Below are 17,835 nucleotides of genomic sequence, written 5' to 3'. Positions count from 1 at the left end.
CAAGCTCTTTCAGGCAGCAACTCTACTGCTGTGCCACCGTGCCGCCCTGTTGTGTCTGCCTTTGCAAGTGTACGCTACGCGTCACCCTTTATTACAACCGAAGCAGTAGTTTGCCCTGAACGGATACTGTTAAGTCAGACGACCAGTGAACAGCGTTGTCTGCTCTATGCATCCACGTGAGCAAGGCTGATGAAGATACCACTGTCACTGCATCCTTACACAAGGCATGCACAGCTGCAGTTTGTGCTGAATGGAACTCACCCAAACGCTTCAACATCATTGTCATAGCAGGAACAAATTTACATGGTTTCAAAAACATGACCTCTTGTGCATTAACCTTAGCCCGAATGCATTCATCTCTGAGGCCATAGACAAATCGCTCTCAATGAATGGTCCAGGTGCATCCTAAAATACAATGCCAGGACAAACACTTCAACTCAATATAATCCCCCATCACTTCTGCGGGCAATTGATAGTGGGTACCAAATTCATAGCTTTCAAAAATGTTGATGGTGCTAGGTTAAACTGATATTTCAATGATCTTATTGAATGAGACATTTATAATCCTACTTGACCAAGTGGACCCTTTGGGCCCAAACCTCTCCTGCATTGGTGCAGCACCCTGTCCTCCCCCCTCCCCTCTCTCCTCAACCCCCCCTCTCCTCTCCCTTCTCCCCCACTTCCCCCTTCCCTCCTCCCTCCCCCCTCCCCCTCCCCTCCTTTTAAACTTAAAAATGTGAATAACTTTAAAAATATAACACCGATTGCAATAAAACTACTTGCATTATCACTCAAGTGACAATGGTGAGCAAGGTGGGCCTAAAACTGTCGCACTATCGTGCACCGTTTTGGCTGGAGTTCAGTCACAAACAAGATAACAAACGAGAGTTTTAGTATATAGATGAGGCACTAACACATTAGTTAACATCCAAAGCTATTACCGCTAAAAATTATTTCTTCCTCTTGATAATGCCATTGTTCCATTCATTGTTGGTTCTTCATGTTACTTCCATAATGTTGCAAGAATAGAAATTAACAGTAACACTATCCTACACACATTAGGGACAATTTACATCTATACCAAGCCAATTTACCTACATACCTGTACATTTTTGTAGTGTGGGAGGAAACCGAAGATCTCGGAGAAAACCTAGGTTAATGGATTAATGCAGGTTTCGGGGAGAACGTACAAACTCTATACAGACAGCACCCGTAGTCAGGATCAAGCCCGGGTCTACGGCATTGTAAGGCAGTAGCTGTACTGCTACGCCACTGTAGCTGAACTCTGGTTTGCCACTTTGCTTAGCCACCGTTTGCACTCACGATTTGTTATTCATTTAAACCGAGATTTCCCTTTTGAACTTGACTTGCTTTTCTCCTGAGGGTCCCAAGCATTCAGTTTTCATTTCCAATAATTCAAGCCTTTGCATCATCATTTCTTGGAGCTCACAATGTATCTGGGATCTCTGTTTAACTATAGCATGGGGCATTGAACAAACTTGCCAAGGCTCAGGAGCTCCAACAAACATGACAAGTTAAATCCAGGTGAATGTTGCAACTCTGAGAGCCATCAATCATCTGACACAGTACTTCAAGTAGTTTTAGCCTTCAAGCAGCAATTACATTTACAACCAATACTAGTTAAACTGCAAACTCTGTTTTTGCAAAAGAGTCCCTGCAACAAGATTTCTTCAAAACAAACTCCAGCTTTATGGAAAATGCTTGCCAGACGTTCTTGATGCTCTGTAAATATATCGAGTAATATAAAGGTAGCTACTAGCATTGATGAAGGTCCTGATTCAATGATTTAGCTGTAATTACTTACACCTTGATGATGAGAACATCATTATTCCAATTAAACACACAATGCTGGAGAAACTTGGCATGATAGACAGCACTGGAGAAAATGAATAGGTGACGTTTCAGATCGGAATCCCTCTTTAGATCTTCTTCAGTTTGAAGAAGGGTTCCTACCCGAAACATCACCTATTTTTTTAGTTTAGTTTAGAGATAACAGGCCCTTCGGCCCACCAGGTCCATGTCAACCATCGATCCCCGCATATTAACACTATCCTACACACACTAGGGACAAATTTTACATTTGCCAAGCCAATTAACCTACAAACCTGTACGTCTTTGGCGTTTTTCTTATTCGTTTAATTCTTTTTCTCAAGAGATGTTGCCTGACCCGCTGAGTTACTCCAGCAATTTGCGTCTATCTTCGGTATAAACCAGCATCTGCGGTTCCTTCCTACACATTATTTCAATTAATTTGTGCTTTAGAAGACCCAATTTGTTGCATCTTAATTAATGAAGTTTTTAAGTAACTAAATATACCAATGGAGTACTAATAAGAAATGAAAAAATAGCTTTCCCACTGGTTTGTCTATTTATTTCACTCAATTTCCACAAAATTAGCTAAGCCACCTCCCCTTTTCACAGTAAATCCCCTCGACTCACTCATTTCAGATCTCTGTTCCACATCCTAGATATAACAAGGCAGCATATCCAGCCATCCCCACCAATACTAACAATTCCACTCCTCCCCTCCTCCCCCATCCTTCCCCCTCCCCCCCCCCCCCCCCCACCCCAGATCACTCCCAAGATTTTGATCAGGTCATACAGCATGGATACTGGCCCATCGGCCCAACTCGTCCGTGCCAACCAAGACACCCCGTCTAAGCTAGTCCCATGTGCCCACACATGGCCATTTCCCTCTAAATCTTTCCTATTCGGCCCCCCCGACTCCATCAAATCGATAACAGGCAGTCTTGGAAGTCTATCCTGCCTAGTCAAACCGCATGTCAAAAACCTCGGCATGATATTTGACTCTGCATTAAAATTTGATAAGCAAGTCAACGCTGTGGTAAAAGCCAGCTTCTTCCAACTTTGAACCATAGCTAAAATCAAACCTTTCCTCCAATTCGACGACACAGAAAAAATCATTCACGCTTTCATTTCCTCCCGCCTAGACTACTGCAACTCCCTATACACTGGGATCAGCCAATCTTCCCTGTCCCGCCTGCAACTGGTCCAAAACGCCGTAGCGAGACTCCTGACGGGTACCCGTAAAAGGGACCACATCACCCCGATTCTGGCCTCTCTCCACTGGCTCCCTGTACGGTACAGAATCAACTTCAAGCTCCTCCTATTCACGTATAAAGCCCTAAATGGACATCCCCCCCCACATCAAAAATCTTCTAACCCCCCTCTCTAACTCCAGGTTCCTCAGGTCGGTCGACTTGGGGCTACTCACTATCCCGCGGTCTAGGCTTAAGCTCAGGGGTGACCGCGCTTTTGCGGTTGCAGCTCCTAGACTGTGGAACAGCATCCCTCTCCCCATCAGAACTGCCCCCTCCATCGACTCCTTTAAGTCCAGGCTCAAAACCTATTTCTACTCCCTAGCATTTGAGGCTCATTGAGGAGGCGCTGTGAACTGTTTGCGTGCTACTGTATGTTTCATTTTTTTCCTTAGTACCTAATCAGATGTACAGCACTTTGGTCAAAGTGGGTTGTTTTTAAATGTGCTATACAAATAAAATTGACTTGACTTGACTTGACTTGACTTGACTTGACTAATCATGTACTTGTTGTGAAGATAGATAATGCTGGAGTAACTCAGGGGGTCAGGGAGCATCACTGGAGAAAAGGACTTTTCAGGTCAAGACCCTTCTTCAGACTGAAGAAGGAGGGTCTCAACCTGAATCCCCCCCTATTCCTTTCCTCCAGAGGTGCTGTGTGATCCTCTGAGTTGCTCCAGCATTTTGTGTCCATCTTCGGTGAAAAAAGCATCTGCAGTTCCTTCCCACACATGTACTTAATGTGGATGCTTTATGGAATTCCTGTTTCAGAGATGCTTTTCTCGTGAGGATCCTAAGTTCAGTCAGTTTCATTTCCAATAATTCGAGCCTTTGCAGCATTCTTCCTAGTATTGCACCTGATGCCTCTGAGCATAGAGCAGGGTGTTCTGCATGCGTTATACCTGCAGCTGGCAATGCTCCTTTCCTGCTACCATAAAGGTTGTGAGGGCATCCAGCATAAACAAATTCCTGCAATGCAAATTTTAAATCTATGAAAAAAGATGGCTAATGGTCTGCAAAGTTATCTTCCTCATCCACCCTGTGCTTCTGCACAGGAGTCAATCACCACTACATCCAACTCCATCCCATTTCTGCCGTTGGTAGAGCAGGCAAGGAACCTGCAAGTTCCTCAGTTACTCTAGGTGCCAGTGTTGTTCCATGTTGTGAACATGTTCTGAGGCATAAAACTGATCCCTTTCATGGATTTGTTTCAATTTCCTGATCTTGGTGCCTGGACCACACCGACAAGGCAGAGTATCCCCTGCCCCTTAGAACATTACGAATCAGCTGGGGGAGTTAAATCTACTTCCCCAATTTTTCCCCGTCCTCCAGCAAATGTTCCTCTTGAAGTACATCCAATTCCTTTTCAAGTTACTATTGAATATGATTCAATCCATCATCTTCTGCGATGGTGCACTCTACATTGAAACATCTCAGCTGTTGAAAAATCGCTCCTTAACATATCCTGGAATTTTCCTTAAACCTTGGGACCTACCAACTAATGTACATGTTCCCCAGTGATCACCTTTTTTTCTCCTTAACAAGGAGCTTTTATTGCTTAATCACAGTTACAAAGCACTGAAAAGATCAAAACTGCCTAGCAGTTTGCAAACGTTAATGGATCAATCATCAAATTACAATGTTACCATCCATATCCATGACCGACTCAACCCCCCACGGTGAAGTGATCTACTCCTACGAGACATTAAGATAATTTTAGGCATTTTTCATTGTAACCTTTTTAACCTTCTCTGCCCAGAAAACAATTCCACTTTCTGAAATCTCTTTAATCAACAAAAATTCCTCTCCTCCAGAATAATTTGTCTTTGCTTTCTCCAATGCCATTACATACCTCCTAAACTATGGGCCATATGCTATCTGGAACTCAGCTGCTTAATCATAAAGTCTTACCATAAGGAGTGAAAGTAATTTAAATTTTTTACTGGTACCAGTTAACTTTCACCTCTGCTTACCATAATTTCCTTGTATTCTCTGGCCTTTTTATATCCGATGCTGTTATTTGTTAAACTCCGTTTGAAGTTACCCTGCTCTTTTCAGAAATGTTGTGCATGTGTGAACCCTCAGGTCTCTCGATTCCGCAACCGCTTTGAAATTTCTATCAGTTAATTTATATCCTGTATTTAACATTTAACTTTGAGGTTCCAAATAAGCCATGTGCTTCACCACTTAATTATCGAAGTAGAGAAAGACAACCTCATCTGTTACAAAACAGTTGAGCACATGCAGCTGATGGAACATTGTGAATTATTACTATGATTTTAGATCCCATTACGTACAGGAGTTTACCTCCATATGCTGCAATGGATATGTTTTCTTATGTTTTCTTGTAGTATATACATGGTCCTTGCCTGTGGTATCTGGGATTTCTTTGGGATTCATGGTCTTTTTTCTGATTCCATCCTATTGCAGTGTACAAATGTTATCCACTATTATCTTTAAACTGCTTCTAGTTTAGAATACACCATGCCACAAACTCAGCAAAGGCCATTTGGCCCATACTGTCTATCCACCAAAATATGCCCAATCACCTATTTAGCCTACTTGATAACAGAAAATTCTTAACTTGTTTCTTTAGTTTAGCTTGCCATGTCAATGTTCGTCTGTGCTGGGAAATTTCATGCAGTAAATGCAAGAAATGCTCTAGATCTTCTTGAATCACATCCCATGTTTAGTTTTAGACAGAGTGTGGGGGAAATCCAATTAAATATTGCTCCATTAACATGAATCTATGGTTATCATGGATCAGCAAAATGGACGTTCACTTGTCTCTCCAACAAATGTTCTCTTTCTTTTAGATATGAGTTTGCACTGGTGGCCTCAAACATAGACCTTAGATGATAGTGCTCCACACCACAATATTGCCAATGTTATGGCATTAATTAGAGCGTCTTGTTAGAGAAGAAATATATTGGCTGGCGTGGGCTTTGGAAAATGCATCATCCTTGCAATAGATACGGCATTTCTGAGGCTCAAGGGTTATGATGTGTTGCTGAAATAAGGGTGGAGGAATAGTTCTGTGGTGTTTAATCAAACATGAACCCATGATAGCATTTGGAATTCTCTGTAAGGTAGGACACAGAGGACGGATAACAAATATGGGTTTCAATGTTAACCATCATCCTTTATCTTCTGCATACTCTCCCCCAGTGACCCAACTGACCAATTCTCCCCCCAGCCTCTAGAGAGGAAAACAAAGGTGCTTTGATTCCCAGCGTAAATAATAAAGCAGCTGACTGCAGTTGAAAGGGAATTATTTGTTAGAAGTGCTTTTTGCTACCCTTTTTTTGAGTACATTATGGTAGCCTGATTAAATTGGCTTCCTCTTTTATGTTTTGAAGGGGTGGAGTGCACATAATCTCCTTTGGGCTATTAGGAAGCAAGCATCTATTTCTCTTCCATTTGGCATGGTAGGTATATTTTAATATTATTTTCCACGCAGTATATTCATGGCACCGTCCATTTCATTTGGGATTTCTTTGTGATTCATACTCTTTATCTAGTTCAGTCTTATTGCAGTGCGCAAATGTTTCCTGACGTTCTGTCTTGCAACGTCTCACTCTGTAGTCATTATTCCAATATTGTATTAAAAATTGATGGCTTACATGTATAATTACAGCTTTAAAACATATTAGCTTAAAAACTATTATTGTAAGTTCTTACTCCAACAGATAGCATTTTATTTGTATGACTAATAGATCACGTTTGAGACACTAAAAAGCAAAGCACAAGTTTAAAGTAGCACAAAGGTCCTATCTACAGGTGATCATTTCAACGTCAACCTCCCCTCATGGCTTCATCTCAATGCTACCACTGCTCATATAACAGAGACCAAGTGCTGGTGATATTCCCACTCTTTGGTACCATGTTTGCCAAAGATATCAACTTTGTTAAATGAACATTTACAAACATTAAACACCCCGAATAATAATAATTTCTCCAAATATTGTTCCTTTCTCTGACTCCCCTCCACAACCCATATTGTACATGGAGCCTGATGTTCTATCATTCAAAATACTTGACTGCCAAACTGCACAAGGTTAAGCTCACGAGCATATGCTATGAGGTGTTGCTGCACTCATCTGCATATATTGATGATTTAAAATTATTCTACTTGTGACCAACTGGGCTATAGTTTTAAGCATACCAGTCCAGTTCAGTTGGGCCATTGCAGCCTGGTGCAAAATCATTTTCATATTCATTTTTAATTTACAAATGTCTAGAATACCAAGAGAAAAGCCAATCCCGTAGATAAAAGGGCATTACTTTACAGTAAATCAGAACTGTCACCTCCAGCATACAGAAGCACTGAAACATTTATTCAGCCTCATATTCCTGGCACTTGAAATTATTTCCTTCATGCCTGATAGCCAAATCACAATATGGCAGGTCTTCCCCCGAGCCACGGGATTGTTAGTGCGGACTCACAACACACTGGCAACTGATGTGGCATTTCGTGTACAGCTGTCACTCAGAGGCAGGCAAATGCAAATGAGGGCGGGCCGGGAGTGTTCAATTACTGCTGCATGGCTGTGTACAATACGGACTTCAGTCAGAGCAGACAGCCATTCTTCAGAGTCAAATCAAAAAATAAAATAGCGGCTCCCTCAGGGAAACCGCTTCTGGGATTTAAAATTTTTTTTTTTTTTTCCCCCTCTCATAAAATATTAAAACTAAGTTAGTGGAAAGCCTCTTGGAAAAAAAAAATGAAAAAATGGCCTGAAAAATGCAGTTGTTATTCGGGTAATGATTGGTAATGTAAGGGATGAACGCAAAATTTACTGATTTACTGTTGGAGCAATTCAGCGGGACAGGCACCATCTCTGGAGAGAAGGAACGGGTGACGTTTCGGGTCGAAACCTGAAGGGTCTCGACCCGAAACGTCACCCGCTCCTTCTCTCCAGAGATGCTGCCTGTCCCGCTGAGTTACTCGAGCATTTTGTGTCTCTCTTTGGTTTTACCCAGCATCTGCAGTTCCTTCCTACACAGTAATATAAGGCAAGGCCAGTAAGCCAGATAATAATATATACTGAGTTTGGCGAGTGGGAAAATTGAGCATGCCTCCGAGAGTTCAACGGCCAATATATTTTATTCTGAACTTGAACAATAAATGCATGATTTGGTGGTAACGGTGAGCAAATCCCCTCAAAATAGGTGGTATGCTAAATATTATAGAGGAGTTGTTCATTGAATACGTTTTCAAAGCACAACATCAACTATTTGAGTGGGACAGGCAGCATCTCTGGAGAGAAGGAACGGGCGTCGTTTCAGGTCGAGATCCATCTTCAGACCCGAAACATTACCCATTCCTTCTCTCCAGAGATGCCGCCTGTCCTGCTGAGTTACTCCAGCATTTTGTGTCTATCTTCGGTTTAAATCAGCATCTGCAGTTCCTTCATACACATCAGCTATTTGAGGGCAAGTTAAGATATCTGCCTAACTTTTCTTTATGCATTGCTTGGATCAATTCACCAAATTCATACGCAGAACAAGCTTTAAGATATTAAAATCAGTTATGAAAGTTAGCGACGTGGTTTTATATAAGCCAATATCACTTCTAGAACTTTGATTCCTTTTGTATTGCATTTCAAGCAGAGTACTAGCCCTGTTCAAATTCCAATTAGACTTTAACATGTCCTTAAAGGCACCAGGCCACTGGCCAAGTAGGAATATAATGTAGAATCATAATTTGACTAGACGTTTTACAATAGGGGCAGGACAAAGCATGATCACCTTCAATTATCAAACAAAATATTTAACTTTTGAAGGTTTCTGAAGTAATGTTTTAACATATCCAGCAGGATGCAGTGGGAGACAAGGAAATGCAGATGCTGGAAATTTTAGTAATACTGCATCTTGAGACATACAGCATCTGTGGAGGGAATGGATAGGCAAAGCTTCGGGTTGGGACTCTTTTTTGGCCTGATTGTAGGGGGAGAGGGGGGGGAGAAAGCTGGAAAAAAGGTCGGGGTGGAATAAAGCTTGGCAAGTGACAGGTGGATACACATGGGGGGGTGGGGAGAAGAGGCTGATTTGCGCATGGGTGGACAGAAGTTGGAGATGAAAAGTAGATATAAGGGTGTCAGATAATGAGGAGTAAAAAATTTAAAGCAAGATCAAGGGATATAGGTGGAAACGGACGAGGGTGGGGGGAAGTGAAAGTGTGAAGGGGAAGAAAGATGGGATAGTGGGAGAAAGTTGAAGAGTGGGGTAGAAGTCACAGGAAAAAGTGCGGGTGGGGGGTGTGAAGGGGGGAGGGTTTACTTAAAATTGGAGAATTGTAAAATTGTAAGAAATTGGAAAAGAGAGCATTTGCACAGGTGATTACATTCATTAAGTCTAATAAAACGCTTGCAAGCCATGATTTAGATCATCCAAATTATCAACCAGCATTTTAGCTGCAACAATATGACCTCCTTTATTGTCAGGAAGTGATTCTTCACAGAGTGTACAGTGGGAATTTGCAATTCTCGCTCCTAAAACCTGTATTAACTAGGATAACTGCTAATTTCAAAATTATGAATGATATTTTGTATTAGGTAGAACCTTGGTACATGGAACCAAGGTTCTAATTTGACTTTATACAATCATATCATACCTGAGTACACTAGGGTGTGCAAAATGTGAAAGAAAACAGAGTGCAGAATATTGCATAACAGCTACAGGGAAAGTGCAGGTACAAAGAAAAATTGCAAGGACTGCAAAGAGGCAGATCGGGAGAGCAGGAATAGATCCTTGATGAGGGGTCTTTTCAAGAGTTACGTAACAGTAGGAAAGAAGCTGTTTTTTTGCATCTGGTGATACATGCTTTCATACTTTTGTCTCTTTTTGCCAATGGGATTAGGAAGAAGAAAGAAAGGTGTAGGACTGAGGCAGTAAGTGTGGGCAAGATCAACATCAGCAACATTGAGGCAGAGCAAATAAAGTTAAGGGTAGGACTTACCCAATAGTAGCTCCAATCCTAATTGCACAGGGAAGGTTTAGCAGACAAAGAAGTGACTAATGACAGATAAGTTGCCATGGGAAATACTAAGTTCCTCTGCAATTTTCCAAAACAGGTGGTGCATGGGGAACAAAGTTATTCTATTTACATCTGTCACAGAAACCATGTCAGGAACACAAGGATGACTCATGTACAAACTTGTAAAGTGATCCAAAATATCCCAAAATATAAAGTTACTGGCATAATCAATTTACAATTAAACTGAACAATTGTCACCCACATTATTTCATATCCTGATGGGCTGGTGGACGCAGTTTAATGTAACTTCTGAAAGAGATCTTTACTTGAAGGGGAACAAATACTCCAGAGTATTTGGATGAATATGGAAGCTCTTTCGCCTCGCATCCGCACAGAGGGGCTGAATGGCCTTTGTCTCTCCTATGTCTTTCCAAGATTTGACTGTGAGGAATAAGACCAAATAAGTCTAAATCACACTTCTCCACAAGTGTGATCACTAGTTGTCACTAACAATGAAAGCCGACCTGTCACATTGGGGTAGGAGCACAAAGTTAGATTTCACATGGGGCAGGCTGTATTACCTTTGTGGAACATCAATATGGCAAGCACACTGGGAAGGAATGGAATAACTCTTCAGCATGACAGTCAGGCGAGAGCAGAAAGGCCTTATTAATTCCTTGGCACAAACTCAAATCACATATGCAAGTGCAGAGCTAATATTATATGGTTCTATTATGAATGGAGATCATAGGAAAGGGGTGGATTTCAAGATGGCAGCCTTTTCAACCATGTAAAATTTCCAATCATGCTCACTACAAACATGCCTGAATGATCTCTTCTTTATTCCTTGTGTTTACTTTCCCTTTTGCTGCTGTGTGGCAATGATTCCTTGTGCTGGTGTACCAGTGATCCCCTGGTACTTCAGTCAAGTGGTTATTATGCTTACAATACAATACAATACAATATATCTTTATTGTCATTGTACAGGGGTACAACGAGATTGGGAATGCGACTTCCATACGATGCAATAAATTAATTAGCTAATCAATATAAATTTAGACAACCCAATGAAACAAAATTAGAAACAGTTTTAAAACAGAATAAAGTCCAAGTAGGTCTGTGCCGGTTCACTGTGTGATGTGACCATCCAACTCAGCAGGACCGGTTCATAGCAGCTATGGCCCTGGGGATGAAGCTGTTCTTGAGTCTGGAGGTGCGGGCGTAGAAGGCCTTGTAGTGTCTGCCAGATGGTAGAAGTTCGAACAGGGGTGTGAGGAGTCTTTGTGAATGCTGGTGGCTTTTCTGAGGCATCGTGTGTTGTAGATGTCCTCCAAGGCTGGTAGCTGTGTTCCGATAATCTTCTGAGCTCTATAGACAACCCGCTGAAGAGCTTTCCTCTCTGCCTCCGTGCAGCTGAGATACCACACAGGGATGCCTGTAAACATGCCTGTTGCATGTAATCTGACAGTGAGGGGGTGCCAGATTATTCACCACAAGGTGAACAACACATGAGAGCCAAATTCTGTCTCATGCACTTTCTAAAGCATCATTTTGATAGCGATCTAGACTAAGAGCGTTGAGTCATTTCCCTTACTCAAATCAGTGAATCAAGGTCAATGATAGGTCCCAAGTGTTACTGAAATGAGTTCAGTTAGTTTGACTTGGACAGATGCTACAGATTTTCCACTTTGTATGAGCCTACATTGGATGAACACGTCAAGATTAATCTCAAATGAAAAAAAATGATGTTGGTTGCAATGGGTTTACCAGTTTAGAGTAAAAAAAATCAAGCTAGAGGAAATCAGCAGGGTACTGAATGAGTAGGGAGGAACTGCAGAAGCTGGTTTAAACCGAAGATTGACACACAAAGCTGGAGTAACTCAGCGGGTCAGACAGCATCTCTGGAGAAAAGGAATAGTTGACGTTTTGGGTCAAAGTTTTTTTGGTGTTCACCAAGGATAAGTTCAAGGAGAACATCGAGATCCGGGATGGGTATGCTGATATTCTAGGGCATGTTGATATCAAGAAGGAATAGATGTTGGGGTCATCAATGAGGTGGTTTTCCCCAGGGCCTGATAGGACAAGGGCAAAGATTTCTGGAGCCTTCACAGAAATCTTTGTATCCTCTTTAGCCACAGGTGAAGTTCTAGAGAACTGGAGAATGTCGTTCCTTTAATTAGGAAAGATCGTAGCGGCAAACCAGGAAATTATAGGCTGATGAGCAGCGGAAGGGAAATTATGGGAGAAGATTTTTAAGGTTAGGATCTATTTGCATCTGGAAAAATCTGGAAAAGAGTCAGAGTCATACAGCTCGGAAAAAGGCCCGTCATCTATGCCGACAAAGATGCCCTATGTAGGCTGATCCTATTTGTCTATATTTGGACTATATCCCTCTAAACCATTCTTATCCATGTACCTGTCCAAGTATCTTTTAAATCTAGTAATTGTATCTGCCTCAACTACTTTTTTTGGCAGCTCATTCCATATATCCAATACTCTGTGTGAAAATGTTGCCCATCAATTTTCCCTTAAACCTTTCCCATTCACTTCGAACCTATGCCCTTTGGTCCTTGCTTCTCTTACCTCGGGAAAAATACTTTGTATGTTCACCTTGTTAATGCTGCCCATGATTTTGTACATTTCCATAAGATCACTTCTCAGTCTCTCACGTTCCAAGGAATAAAGACACAGCCTGCCCAACCTCTCCCCGTAGCTCAGCCCCTCAAGTCCTGGCAACATACTCATGACTCTTCTTTGCACCTGTTGCAGCTAAATAGGATCTTTCTTATAACAGTATAACAGTATAACAGAGCTTTATTTGTCGTTCGGTACCGAAGTACCGAACGAAACTACATAGCAGTCATAGAAAAAAAAAAGAACACAAGACACATAACCCCAACACAAACGTCCATCACAGTGACTCCAAACACCCCCTCACTGTGATGGAGGCAACAAAACTTCCCCTCTCTTCCCCACGCCCACGGACAGACAGCTCGTCCCCGACCGACCCGCACAGTCCCCGCACCGGGCACTGAAACGTCTCGCGGCCGAACCGGGCGATGAAAGGCCCGCGACCAAGCCTTGCGCAGCTAAGTCCCGCAGCCGAGCCGCACCAGCGGTGAAAAGTCCCGCAGCCGAGCCGCACCGGACGGTGTTAAATCCCGCAGCCGAGTTGCACCGGACGGTGTTAAATCCCGCAGCCGAGTTGCACCGGACGGTGTTAAATCCCGCAGCTGAGTTGCACCGGACGGTGTTAAATCCCGCAGCCGAGTTGCACCGGACGGTGTTAAGCCCCGCAGCCGAGTTGCACCGGACGGTGTTAAGTCCCGCAGCCGAGTTGCACCGGGCGGTGTTAAGCCCCGCAGCCGAGCTGCACCGGGCGAAGTAAGTCCAGCGGCCAGCCGCACCGGGATGTAAAGTCCAGCGGCCGAGCTGCACCGGGGGATGTTAGGCCCCGCAGCCGAGCCGCACCCCGCGCCGTGAGGAAGAGAAAAGTTCCCCACACCCACACCCACCCCCACCCCCCACACACCACCACCCCCTCCCACACATACACAACCAAAAAAAATATATAAAAATCATCCCAACACCGACACTCAACAAAAAAAAGACGGACAGACTGCTAGTCAGCCGCTGCCGTTAGGCGCCGCCACATGAGTAGGAAGGAACTGCAGATGCTGCTTTACACTGGGGATAGACTCAAAATGCTGGAATAATTCAGCGGGACGGGCAGCGTCTGTCTGAAGAAGGGTCTCGACCCAAAATTTCTATCCGGAGATGCTGCCTGTCCCGCTGAGTTACTCCAGGATCTTTCCGATAGCAGGGTAAACAAAACTGAACACAAAACTCCAAGTACAGCCTCACCAATGTCTTGTACGAGACATTGTAAAATAACATTCCAACTTTACACTCAATACTTTGAATGATGAAGGGAAGCATGCCAACAGCCTTTTTTTGCCACCCTATTTACCTGTGACTCCACTTTCAGAGAACTATGCACTTGCACTCCTAGATTCCCCTGGTCTACAACACTCCCCAGTGCCCTACCTTTCACTGTAAAGGTCATGCCCTCGTTTAACTTGGCAAAATGCAACATCCCACACTTATCTGAATTAAACCTCATTAGCCATCCCTCGGTCCACTTGCTCAGCTGATCAGGATCCTACTGTAATTCTTGATAAACATGTTCACTGTCCACAATACCAACTATTTTAGGTGTTATCTGCAAACTTATTAATCATGTCTTGTATTCTCTCGTACAAATTGTTGATATAAATGACAAACACCACACCCTCAGGCATAGGCCTCCAGTTCGAAAAGCAACCACCATCCTCTGCTTCCTCCCATGAAGCCAATTCTGTATCCCGATAGCTAGTTCTCCCTATCCCATGAGCTCTCATCTTCCAAAGTGGATTACCATGCGGTACCTTATCAAAAGGTGTTGCTGAAGTCCATAGGCATTTAGTCAGATGCATGAGTAGGTAGAGCATTGACATGTAGGTGATTTGCTTGGAGATGTGCCTGTTAAATTGGCAGCACAGTCAACATGCTCGGACACTGCGGACTGAAAGGACACGTTCCTATGTTATATTGTTCTGTGTTCAATGCAAAGAGGTAGTCATTTGTCTTCCATGGTTGGCCTTTAAATTGGTTGCCCATTTACTCCCAACTTCAAAATGTCCAATTTCATTTACTTTAACGGAAGTAAATTTTGGACGTTGGAGAACATGGATGCTCATTTAGCAGTTACTTATCTCTTGCAATAGAATCACATTTCTGCCCCAGGGACTCTGTGCACTCTAATGGAATACGAGTATACAAAAATTGCGGCATATAGGTTGTCATATTAATAAATTCACACATTGTTTATTGTTTATGCTTTACATTGATTCTTTAACAGAGATTGGATGCAATTTTACCACTCCTCTACGTTTAAGTTCAAATATGGAATCAAGGCAAAATAAAAGTTACAAGTGTTAAAAGACCACTTGAAACCTTCAAAGCGTATTGGTGTGCAAGAAATTACATTTTCCCTGTGCTGTATTAGCTGGGTAACAAAACCATCCGAGGCATATCATTCAGCCATGTTCAAGCACATTTCTCAGCTACTATCTGGGAACATTCTAAACACTCCGGTTGACGGTGGAGTTTCAAAATACGGCCCTTTTTTCCCACCATTTTCCCCACAGATGTTGGGAAGCAGGATCCTTATTCATAACTGTTTTAAACTTCCCAAAACATAGGCTTTGTTTACGACTTAACAGCAGATGGTTGGTATGGGTGAAATCGAGCTAAATGCACAAGAGAAACAATCCTGTTAAATGCTGTAGTATCAGTAAAAACTGTTCAGTTACAGTATCTGAAGGGAATATCTAGCTTGGTCATTTTGGAGCACCATGTTGATATATAGTAGCAGACAGCACATCACAATCTCCATGACAACAGTGTTTAGGAGAGTTTCATTTGTGTCATTTTACACAGCACAATTAATTTTTATCTGGAAACTGGACAGATCGTTGTGTGATTGCCTCCACTGCCATCTTAGATCTTACTGTTTCGAATCATGTCACTCTGGTAACCACTTACTGTGCCGTGGCAATGGCTTTGAACAAGCTAACAACAGTGACACTCCTACCCCAAGCCCTGTGGGACAACACACAGCTTTTAAATAGTTCAGCATGTTGGCTTGAGGCACAAAATGCAGGATGTCAACCCAAACCAGTGAGAATATTTCCCTCCTCGCCTCCGCAACTCATTGCCCCACATCAAAGCGGAAATGTAATATGTTCCCCTGCAGCGATGCCTTGAGTTCACTGGGAAGCAAGCTCTCAGTGTAATTCTCTACCCAAAATGACATTATGTTTGAAGAATGTTTTCAGCTTATCTGATTTTTGTGGAATAATTTGGTTGAAGTCTTCACTGAACTGCATCTGCTTCTTGCATTCTTTTCTTGCAGAACAGTCACAAAGTTTTATTGACTACTAGACCAAGTGGACGCATTGGGCCCAAACATCTCCTGCAGCACCCTCTCCTCTCCCCACCCCTCTCCCCCATCCCCCCACCCCTCCCTCTCCCCACCCCTATCCCCCCTCCCCCCACCCCTCTCCCCCCTCCCCCCCTGTAAATGATTGCAAGAAGACACATTCATGTCTGTAGATATTTGTTCCCTGTGTACAACCTCACGGACAGAGGGGAACCACACTGTGGCCAGGAGGGAAACAGAACCCTAACATTTCTCGTCATCCATGTAAATGCAAGCACGATTCGCTTGGAAACGAAATGGTTCCAAATGACGATCGCCTGAGAACTTAGCACCATGAATTTCTATATTTTTAAACATTAATTTTGAGATATCTGAATTTTATGATTTAATTCATACTGAAGCCTGAAAACATTCTTCATAAAAAATATTATTGTCACATTTTTAAGGCAGTAAGTTAGAACAATGGACGGTTTAGCTCAAGAAATGATGCAACATTTACACTTCAGAACTAAAGTATAGAGAAAATAGTTTACATCTGGTGAATCACAAGAATGTAATCCCATCAAGAGAAGTAGCTGACATCAATATTAGAGATTAGATTATAATCTTGAATTTGTTCTCTTTCTAAAATATGTGCAGTTAAATTGGTTAGTGAGGTTTTTTTAATTCTGTTTCTCAAGCTGTGTTTTGCCAATGATGGCTGACATGCATCTTCATTATCTCACATCAAGCAAGTTGACACTTAGAAACTGATCCGAATGTCACATTCTGTCAACTGAATAGTATTAACAACAGACGAATACCAAAGTTTACCACCCTCTGCCTATGCTGAAAGCCTGCTTTATAGCATGGTAGTTACGAAACCATTAAAACATTCCAGATAGACACAAAATGCTGGAGTAACAGCAGGTCAGGCAACATCTCTGGAGAAAAGGAATACGTGACGTTTTGGGTCGCAAACCTTCATTACACTGAGAGTCAGGGAGGGGGAGCTCTGCTGGCCTTTTTACATCCCTCGGGATAGTTTAAGAGCATCCTGCCTGGAACCCAAGTAGGCTGCACTTGCGTTACCACTCCTGATAAATTTCCTGTTCTGGGTGGGTTGGAAATATAATTCTGGGACAACCGATAATACTTAACAGTAAAAAGCAATGCCATATTTTTTTTCTGAAAGTGTGGCTGAATTAGAAAGAGCCTTTTAAGTTTGAGGAGCTAGAAGAGCCTCTCAATTCTTGGATTCATTGAAGAAAACATGCAAGGAAGGGAATGATTGCTGAATATTAAAAGCACTAAGGACAGTCAGAGTCTCTGGAGCCAGTAATGGCTCCCAGCACTACTACAACTAACTGGCACGTGGTATAGGAAGACGTTCAATGACGTTAAAAGGGTCGACCACTTGCCAACACAGATCCTCCACCATCCAGCTAGCTTTCACTGTTCCTACCATCACATACTCTCACTGTCGTGTGCGGAAAAGCTTCTCGAGCACAAATGCAAGATTGGCCAAAATCTCAAATCTTTTTCACACCGCCAACTCATTTATCACAATGGCTAAAACTAACCTGCAGGAATAATTCATAAAAGAGACAATGCATCATCATTCCCTGATAGAATATGGAGGAAATTGTCCCTTTTACTTGCAAATGCTGAACATGTCATGGGAAATTAACCCAGAAACAGTGCAACTGAAATACGACCATAGAAAAGAAAACGACAGCGATGAAAAGCCAGAAAGCATTAACAAAGACGCTGCAAACTGTGTTCAGGGCATCGGAAGAATCTATGGCGGAAAG

At 42.6% G+C, this 17,835-nt stretch overlaps 1 protein-coding gene across 2 annotated transcripts in view; it reads right to left on the bottom strand.

The window, feature by feature from the left end:
- Positions 1–17,835, bottom strand: part of tshz2 (teashirt zinc finger homeobox 2) — a 404,252-nt gene that overhangs the window by 78,423 nt on the left and 307,994 nt on the right. The gene's annotated exons all lie outside the window — the stretch shown is intronic.

This window comes from Rhinoraja longicauda, chromosome 22 (assembly GCF_053455715.1).
Source record: "Rhinoraja longicauda isolate Sanriku21f chromosome 22, sRhiLon1.1, whole genome shotgun sequence".
NCBI lineage: Eukaryota > Metazoa > Chordata > Chondrichthyes > Rajiformes > Arhynchobatidae > Rhinoraja > Rhinoraja longicauda.
Note: the sequence above shows the minus strand (reverse complement) of the source record. Positions and strands in the feature narration are given on the sequence as shown.